This window comes from Protomyctophum bolini (genome assembly GCF_963924005.1).
Source record: "Protomyctophum bolini genome assembly, chromosome: 10".
Classification (NCBI taxonomy): Eukaryota; Metazoa; Chordata; class Actinopteri; order Myctophiformes; family Myctophidae; genus Protomyctophum; species Protomyctophum bolini.
This window is the reverse complement of record NC_137871.1, coordinates 25,292,789-25,301,414: the sequence shown is the minus strand read 5'-3', so window position 1 is coordinate 25,301,414 and position 8,626 is coordinate 25,292,789.

Sequence of the window (8,626 nt, the reverse complement as noted above, 5' to 3'; positions counted from 1 at the left end):
AAGGAAGACATCGAAAAGGAAGGACAGGTGGGGAAGAATCGACATATATATGGAGATCTAAAGGTTTGAGGTCAGATGTAGAGTTGCTTTTCATGTCAAGAACCCCCAGAATTATATGTACTTGGCCAGAATGGCCACCGACCCCCATCTCGCAATATTTTGTTCCTGGGACCCCCAGAAGCAAAGATTTGGTGGATTTTATAATTAAGAGATTTTCACAAATGTTCATGATAAAAAAAAAGAAATAGCAGACTTACAAAGCTATAGGTTAATACAAGTTAATTAAGAATGTGCATGGGACTTTCTGTTTGACACCCTTTTTTCTGACGAGACTTAATTCTTTAAGATCTTTTCCTGATCTTCTGATGTATTGTGATGTTTTTCTATGTGATTGTATTACTCGACGACACTGAAAATGAGTTTGATTACTCTAAATAAAACTTTCAAAAACGACAACAACTACCTGCTCCAGCCCAGGCTGTGAGAGCATGTGTAATGAAGCAGTGTGTGTCCCCTCCCTGCATGATGCTCCAGCCCAGGCTATGTGAACAGGTATAGGATGTGTAATGAAGCAGTGTGTGTGTCCTCCCTGCATGCTGCTCCAGCCCAGGCTGTGTGAACAGGTAGACTAGAGCATGTGTAATGAAGCAGTGTGTGTCCCCTCCCTGCATGATGCTCCAGCCCAGGCTGTGTGAACAGGTATAGGATGTGTAATGAAGCAGTGTGTGTCCCCTCCCTGCATGCTGCTCCAGCCCAGGCTGTGTGAGCAGGTAGGATGTGTAATGAAGCAGTGTGTGTCCCCTCCCTGCATGATGCTCCAGCCCAGGCTGTGTGAACAGGTATAGGATGTGTAATGAAGCAGTGTGTGTCCCCTCCCTGCATGATGCTCCAGCCCAGGCTGTGTGAGCAGGTATAGGATGTGTAATGAAGCAGTGTGTGTGTCCTCCCTGCATGCTGCTCCAGCCCAGGCTGTGTGAGCAGGTAGGATGTGTAATGAAGCAGTGTGTGTCCCCTCCCTGCATTCTGCTCCAGCCCAGGCTGTGTGAGCAGGTAGAGGAGCATGTGTAATGAAGCAGTGTGTGTCCCCTCCCTGCATGATGCTCCAGCCCAGGCTGTGTGAACAGGTATAGGATGTGTAATGAAGCAGTGTGTGTCCCCTCCCTGCATGATGCTCCAGCCCAGGCTGTGTGAACAGGTATAGGATGTGTAATGAAGCAGTGTGTGTCCCCTCCCTGCATGATGCTCCAGCCCAGGCTGTGTGAGCAGGTAGAGGAGCATGTGTAATGAAGCAGTGTGTGTCCCCTCCCTGCATGCTGCTCCAGCCCAGGCTGTGTGAGCAGGTAGGATGTGTAATGAAGCAGTGTGTGTCCCCTCCCTGCATGATGCTCCAGCCCAGGCTGTGTGAGCAGGTAGGATGTGTAATGAAGCAGTGTGTGTCCCCTCCCTGCATGATGCTCCAGCCCAGGCTGTGTGAGCAGGTAGAGCATGTGTAATGAATCAGTGTGTGTCCCCTCCCTGCATGCTGCTCCAGCCCAGGCTGTGTGAACAGGTATAGGATGTGTAATGAAGCAGTGTGTGTCCCCTCCCTGCATTCTGCTCCAGCCCAGGCTGTGTGAGCAGGTAGAGGAGCATGTGTAATGAAGCAGTGTGTGTCCCCTCCCTGCATTCTGCTCCAGCCCAGGCTGTGTGAGCAGGTAGAGGAGCATGTGTAATGAAGCAGTGTGTGTCCCCTCCCTGCATGCTGCTCCAGCCCAGGCTGTGTGAGCAGGTAGAGGAGCATGTGTAATGAAGCAGTGTGTGTCCCCTCCCTGCATGCTGCTCCAGCCCAGGCTGTGTGAGCAGGTAGAGGAGCATGTGTAATGAAGCAGTGTGTGTCCCCTCCCTGCATGCTGCTCCAGCCCAGGCTGTGTGAGCAGGTAGAGCATGTGTAATGAAGCAGTGTGTGTGTCCCCTCCCTGCATGCTGCTCCAGCCCAGGCTGTGTGAGCAGGTAGAGCATGTGTAATGAAGCAGTGTGTGTCCCCTCCCTGCATGCTGCTCCAGCCCAGGCTGTGTGAGCAGGTAGAGCATGTGTAATGAAGCAGTGTGTGTCCCCTCCCTGCATGCTGCTCCAGCCCAGGCTGTGTGAGCAGGTAGAGGAGCATGTGTAATGAAGCAGTGTGTGTCCCCTCCCTGCATGCTGCTCCAGCCCAGGCTGTGTGAGCAGGTAGAGGAGCATGTGTAATGAAGCAGTGTGTGTCCCCTCCCTGCATGCTGCTCCAGCCCAGGCTGTGTGAGCAGGTAGAGCATGTGTAATGAAGCAGTGTGTGTGTCCCCTCCCTGCATGCTGCTCCAGCCCAGGCTGTGTGAGCAGGTAGAGCATGTGTAATGAAGCAGTGTGTGTCCCCTCCCTGCATGCTGCTCCAGCCCAGGCTGTGTGAGCAGGTAGAGCATGTGTAATGAAGCAGTGTGTGTCCCCTCCCTGCATGCTGCTCCAGCCCAGGCTGTGTGAGCAGGTAGAGCATGTGTAATGAAGCAGCGGGCATCAGCAGATGTGAGCCTATAACTTAATTTCCCCCCCTCAGCTATAGAGCAGATCCTATGGCGCATAAGTGGCCTTGATGGATGAGGATCACTGCAGCTCGTCATAACCACCAGCCCCTTACACACGCACGCGCGCACGAACACACACCTCTTTCTTTTATCTCTTGTTGTCGAGCTACAACCATTTAAAGTGAACAATTTCAACCTTTTCGTACAACAACGCTCACGCACACATCACCACCGAGCAGGCGCGTCACCACCTTTCACTGTGAGTACGTCCCCCTCCCCACCATCCGACCACTTGGACGTCAGCAACAATCTGTTTCCCTATATATGAAAGCGTATTGGCCCATTTATGATTGAACGGTGACTGTGCCATTTTTGGCAGAGAATATAGGTTAAAAATAGAACAAAAAAATGAATAAAACGCCAAATTTGGCATGCGGGCATCGTCCCCTCCTCACACTCACTCCCCATTCAGATACCCCTGTGATACCCCTGTGATACCCCTGTGATACCCCTGCCACAGTGAGTAGCCTCCAGGTCTGTTCTGGTCACCTCAGGGTGTTAAACGTGTCACCAGCATTAATTATGCACCACTGATGGAGGGACAGAGGGCTCTCAGTTAGCCAGGATATAGATGGCAGCAGCACTTAGAGGTGTGTGTGTGTGTGTGTGTGTGTGTGTGTGTGTGTGTGTGTGTGTGTGTGTGTGTGTGTGTGTGTGTGTGTGTGTGTGTGTGTGTGTGTGTGTGTGTGTGTGTGTGTGTGTGTGTGTGTGTGTGTGTGTGTGTGTGTGTGTGTGTGTGTGTGTGTGTGTGTGTGTGTGTGTGTGTGTGTGTGTGTGTGTGTGTGTGTGTGTGTGTGTGTGTGTGTGCGCGCACGCACGTGCACGTCACTGTAACCACACACACAAGTGTATAGGGTAGGCACTATAGACTCACGTAAATACATGCATACATGCAGGGCATTGCAGGCAACAAATCGCACGCAAAAACATGCACATGTGGGGAAAATGTGCACGAACCCAACATTCATGCATTTTGGCACACACACACTACACACATGCACCACAACACTGTATCATCTATTCAACTCCTCTCAAGGACAGGGGGGCCTGTGGCTTCATGCGGGGGGGGGGGGGGTACCATGTGTGTGCGAGGCGAGGGTCCATATGGGGGTAACCCGAGTCAACGCAGGGCGAAGCAGCCATGCGTCGCTGCACACTGTTGACTGTTCCAACAGACATGTTTTCCCCAAAGCAAGACACAAAGAGAAGCAGCGCGATTCGTTGGGCGGCTCAGTTGACCATGGCTGAGCTGAGCTCAATCATGGCTGTTCCCCCCATTTTGTCAATGTGTCTGTAATAGGCCTACACGGAGAAACGTGTCTGTAATAGGCCTACACGGAGAAACGTGTCTGTAATAGGCCTATACACGGAGAAACGTGTCTGTAATAGGCCTATACACGGAGAAACGTGTCTGTAATAGGCCTATACACGGAGAAACGTGTCTGTAATAGGCCTATACACGGAGAAACGTGTCTGTAATAGGCCTATACACAGAGAAACGTGTCTGTAATAGGCCTATACACGGAGAAACGTGTCTGTAATAGGCCTATACACGGAGAAACGTGTCTGTAATAGGCCTATACACAGAGAAACGTGTCTGTAATAGGCCTATACACGGAGAAACGTGTCTGTAATAGGCCTATACACAGAGAAACGTGTCTGTAATAGGCCTATACACAGAGAAACGTGTCTGTAATAGGCCTATACACGGAGAAACGTGTCCGTGGCAAATCGTCCGTGGCAATTTTTTTAAACATTTTGTAACATTGTGATGTTTTGATCATAAGACCCAATTGACCTATAGCTAAGCCCCTACCCAAACTGATATGGTCCAATCACAGCTAATAACATGGGTTAAGACAAACCTATCCTGCACCAATAGTTTTCCTATAATGATAAAACATTGTTTTAAAAAAGAAATGCCACGCAGATTTGGAAGAGATTTTGAAGGTCTGGGTCCAAAAATGAACCAGTATTTAATGTGTAAAATCCATGATATTTACATTGGAATGAATGAGCCCGACTGGAAAGTGTCCAAGTGGGAGAGGGCGGGTCTTAGCTATAGGTGAATTACTGAATGTCTGTGACACTGATTTGCTAATACAGCAGTATGACACATTAGCTGTGGTTCCTCGAAATGGCTATATATTATCAAGGACCCCCATAACTCTTGTTAAGTGTACAAATGGAACCAAATGGACCCGTGCGGGTCCATTTGGTTCCATGTGTACACTCTCAGAGTCACACACCTGTGTAATGGTTCATTTGGACCACCTTCAAGGAACCCCAAAGGTCCTCTCTCGAACCCCTTTTAGGCTGACTCTTTGCGTGTGTGTTTTTGCAAAAAGAAAAAAAATAATAAAATATCCGCTCATTTGTATGTCCATGGCAAAAACGTAATTTAATATTTTAACTTTAAAATTGCATCAATCCATTTTCCATAATGGACAACAGATGTTGCAATGTTTTGGAAATAACCCTGTCGGTATTTTTCCCCAAGGTTGAGCGTTAGAATTTGAAGTTGAAACTTGCACAACCCTTCCCCCACCAAGCCTCCATATAATACGTCTACTCTACGGAATACAGCTACGGGCTTCTTATGACTGCATGACTGTGCTTGTGACTCCCTCTTTAATTCCCCGTTCTTCAGTTCACCTGCGGTAGAAGTCGCAATCAAAAATGTTAATTACCCATGTGGCTTAATCAACATTAGAATAATTATGCCATTAGAATGCAAGTAGGCTGCGACGGGTGTGGGATGGCAAACTCTTGTACGACACGAGCTTGTGCATGTGTTTATTTGATTAACATTGGATTTGCCTCCCCGGCCCCCTGCATGCTCACACAAACACAAAATACTTGATTGATAGAGACTGTTAACGTTTTCATCCTGCTGCCTAGAACAGGAAGGAACAAAGCAGACTGTGAATTTACTTAAGTGTCGAGTGACAACTGAACTAAACCCTCTCAAAGATCGTTTGTTTCTTTGTTTCTCAAGTGACACAACATAAGTATTACAGTTGTAAACCGCTTGTGTTTCATACCTATAACGGCAATATTGCCAAAGCTGTGTTTCTATTATAACCAATTTATAGTATCGATATGAATGAATGATTTTGTTTTAATTAAAAAATGGGCCACCTCGTGGCTCATCCCTCATGGGATTATGACACCTTTTCAGACATGGTTACACTATTCAAAACTGTGGTTACTGTGGTAATGCTGACCGACAGAACAATACAAAACATAACATAACATTTTGTTTTTCCTTCAGGTCCCATGCAGGACCTAAGTAGTTTCCCTGTTTAAAATACATATTTCTCAAATAAACAGTTGATACGTTGTGAGTCATTGATATCCAACACATCAGCATATAGTTAATATCATTAAACAGCTCTTCTCTGACCCTCCAGTAAAAAAAGTACAATACAAGACAAAATTATACTCATTTTCTATTGTATTGTTATTATATCCAATGCAAAAACATTGTCAGCTTGCTTACAACCTATAGTGAAACGAGTATGAAAGCACTCCTCGCTATTAGGAACACGCTGAGTTTGTGGAAGAGTCAAATGGTATTGATTTCCAATTGAACGGAGATATGGGGCGACGCTGCTCAGGTTATCATCAATATTTGAGTGAGGGGTGAATTAGTGGCGTTTAAGAACTGTTTAGCCGTCGTTTTGACCTTAAGTGTATCGTTTTGAAGACGAGACGGGAGGGGGCAGACCAGGTCAATACACACCGTCCAATGCATCGCACACACACACACACACACGCACACACACACACACACACACACACACACACACACACACACATCACTTAATGCCTTTAGAGTGTGTTTCTCCTCTGTCTGTTCTCTCTGAGTGACAGACTGAACTCTAAAACAACCATCTGCTCTAAAACGTCTCCCTAAACTTGACCTCTGTGCCCCCAGGGTTGATTTGACCCCTGCCTGCAAAAATAAGAAAAAAAACGAAATACATGCTCCTGCTCCATAGAATATGACCTGCTGCTTTCTCTGAAAACACAACATTCACACTAGTTGTGCACTCTCTATACAACGGTGCCCCGGCTCAAACAAAGACCCCCCATGACTCTCTGATGTTATGGGGGTCCATTTAGAACCCCCTCAAGGAACCCCTGAGTGTCCCTGGACCCCACTTTGAGTACACACATTTTGGGACTTCAAAAATATTGAACATTTACTGGCAAGTACTTATTACTTGCCAGTAATGAGTATGATATGATAGAAAATAATTCTCATTCTCAAAACATTCTCAAAAAATATGTTGTATTGTATAATGTCTGTAATGAAGTTTTATTTAATTTGTTATCCACCAAAGAGTCCATCAAGTATGTAGATAAACTTCTGAACTTTTGTGGAAAAAGTCTTGGAATTTCAAAATCCAAAGTATGTTACTGTGACAGTTGTGAACCCATTATGACATGAGGACTTTCTAAAAATGTCCTCTAAACCCTACGTTTTCTGAAAGACTTATGTTGCCTCAAGGACCACCAAAAAGTTTGGAAGATGTTATTTTAATGAAATCAAACTAAGAATATATATATTCTTACAATTTAGGCATTTGATTTCATTAAAATAACGTCTTCCAAAACACATGTTTTTTTCGGTTAATTTGTCACTCTAAAAGGAGCGAAATGTTGGTGTTGCATGCTGTCCAAATGTAATTTTAAATATCAAAATGTAAAAAGAAAAAGGAAAAAAAAGAAAGAAAATTGTACTGCTGCTACCCTCCATCTTTTTTTTTTTTTAACATTAAATTATCTTTATTGTTAATGGCATTATTTGAATGTTTGTGTTGGAGACAAGATGAAGTAAAATAAAAATCCCTTCAGTGTCAATGGCGATTTTAAAACAAACATTGAACTAAAAACAAACATTAAACCCCTCAAAAACACTTTAAATGATGATAGACACTCAACCACATCAGTGGTATCCTGTCCATTATAGGTGCTTTTACTCAAGTAATAGACAAGCCAAACCTCATCAAATTGTCTCTTTGTTTTTTAAGAAGTAATCTCTCAAGGTGAAGTGTACTAGACTTGTCATTTCATTGAGCCATTGGATGTTTAAATGCAGGAGGCTCCTCCTTTTGTTTCTTTTGTTTTGACATAATGTTCTGTTCTACTTTTAACAATGATGCTCATGAGGCTGGTGAAATTGTGATATTTATTTAGATGTATCATGTTTGTAGGCCTATTTATGGCTGATAAGTTTACCGGGTGCACCAGTTCACTTACCTATTGTCTCTGTTGACTACCACTGTCTGTGTGTTTGCAGAGCTCAAGGAAGCTGTGGAAGATGTGCTTCCATCCTTGAGAGAGCAGGGTGTGCACATCTTTTTGATGGATAAGAACTGCAACACACCTGGTATGGAGAGCCTCTGTGACCAAGTTGAACAGGCCTCAGATTCCCAACCCTCAAGAGCTCTCTTGTCCCATATCACACCTAAAAGCCCTGCTGCCTACATTTACACCTCTGGAACTACAGGTAGGCCTCTTTTAATATGGCTAAATGTGGTCAATCCTTAGAAATATTGCCCTTAAAGGTTGAAACTCTGACCCCCCCCATATAAAAAACATATGTTTATTAATTTTCTTTATATTACACAAGTATTTTCAACAATTTACATATATTTCCCCCCCCCCACATCCCTCTGGCGCTACCCTCCATCTTAAAATAGATCGTGTACCTGTGTTTAAATAAAGGTCAAATCAATAACATACAAAAAGAGCAGGATAATAAGACTATTACCATAGAGACATTTAAAACAAAAACTCCTCACAGCCTCAACATAAACGAACTTGATCTGATGATTCAGTGATTAATCACAATGAACCGCATGCAGTGCTGTCAAAACAAAAGGGCAAACAGGTATATATACGGGGGAGAGAGGTGAGAGGACATTAAAAGTCCATAAATCTGCCAGAGGGGTCTTCAAGTATTCTGTCTTCGATGGCATTTAAGATGACTGACATGTGGACCCAGACACGGGCCAGCCATTACC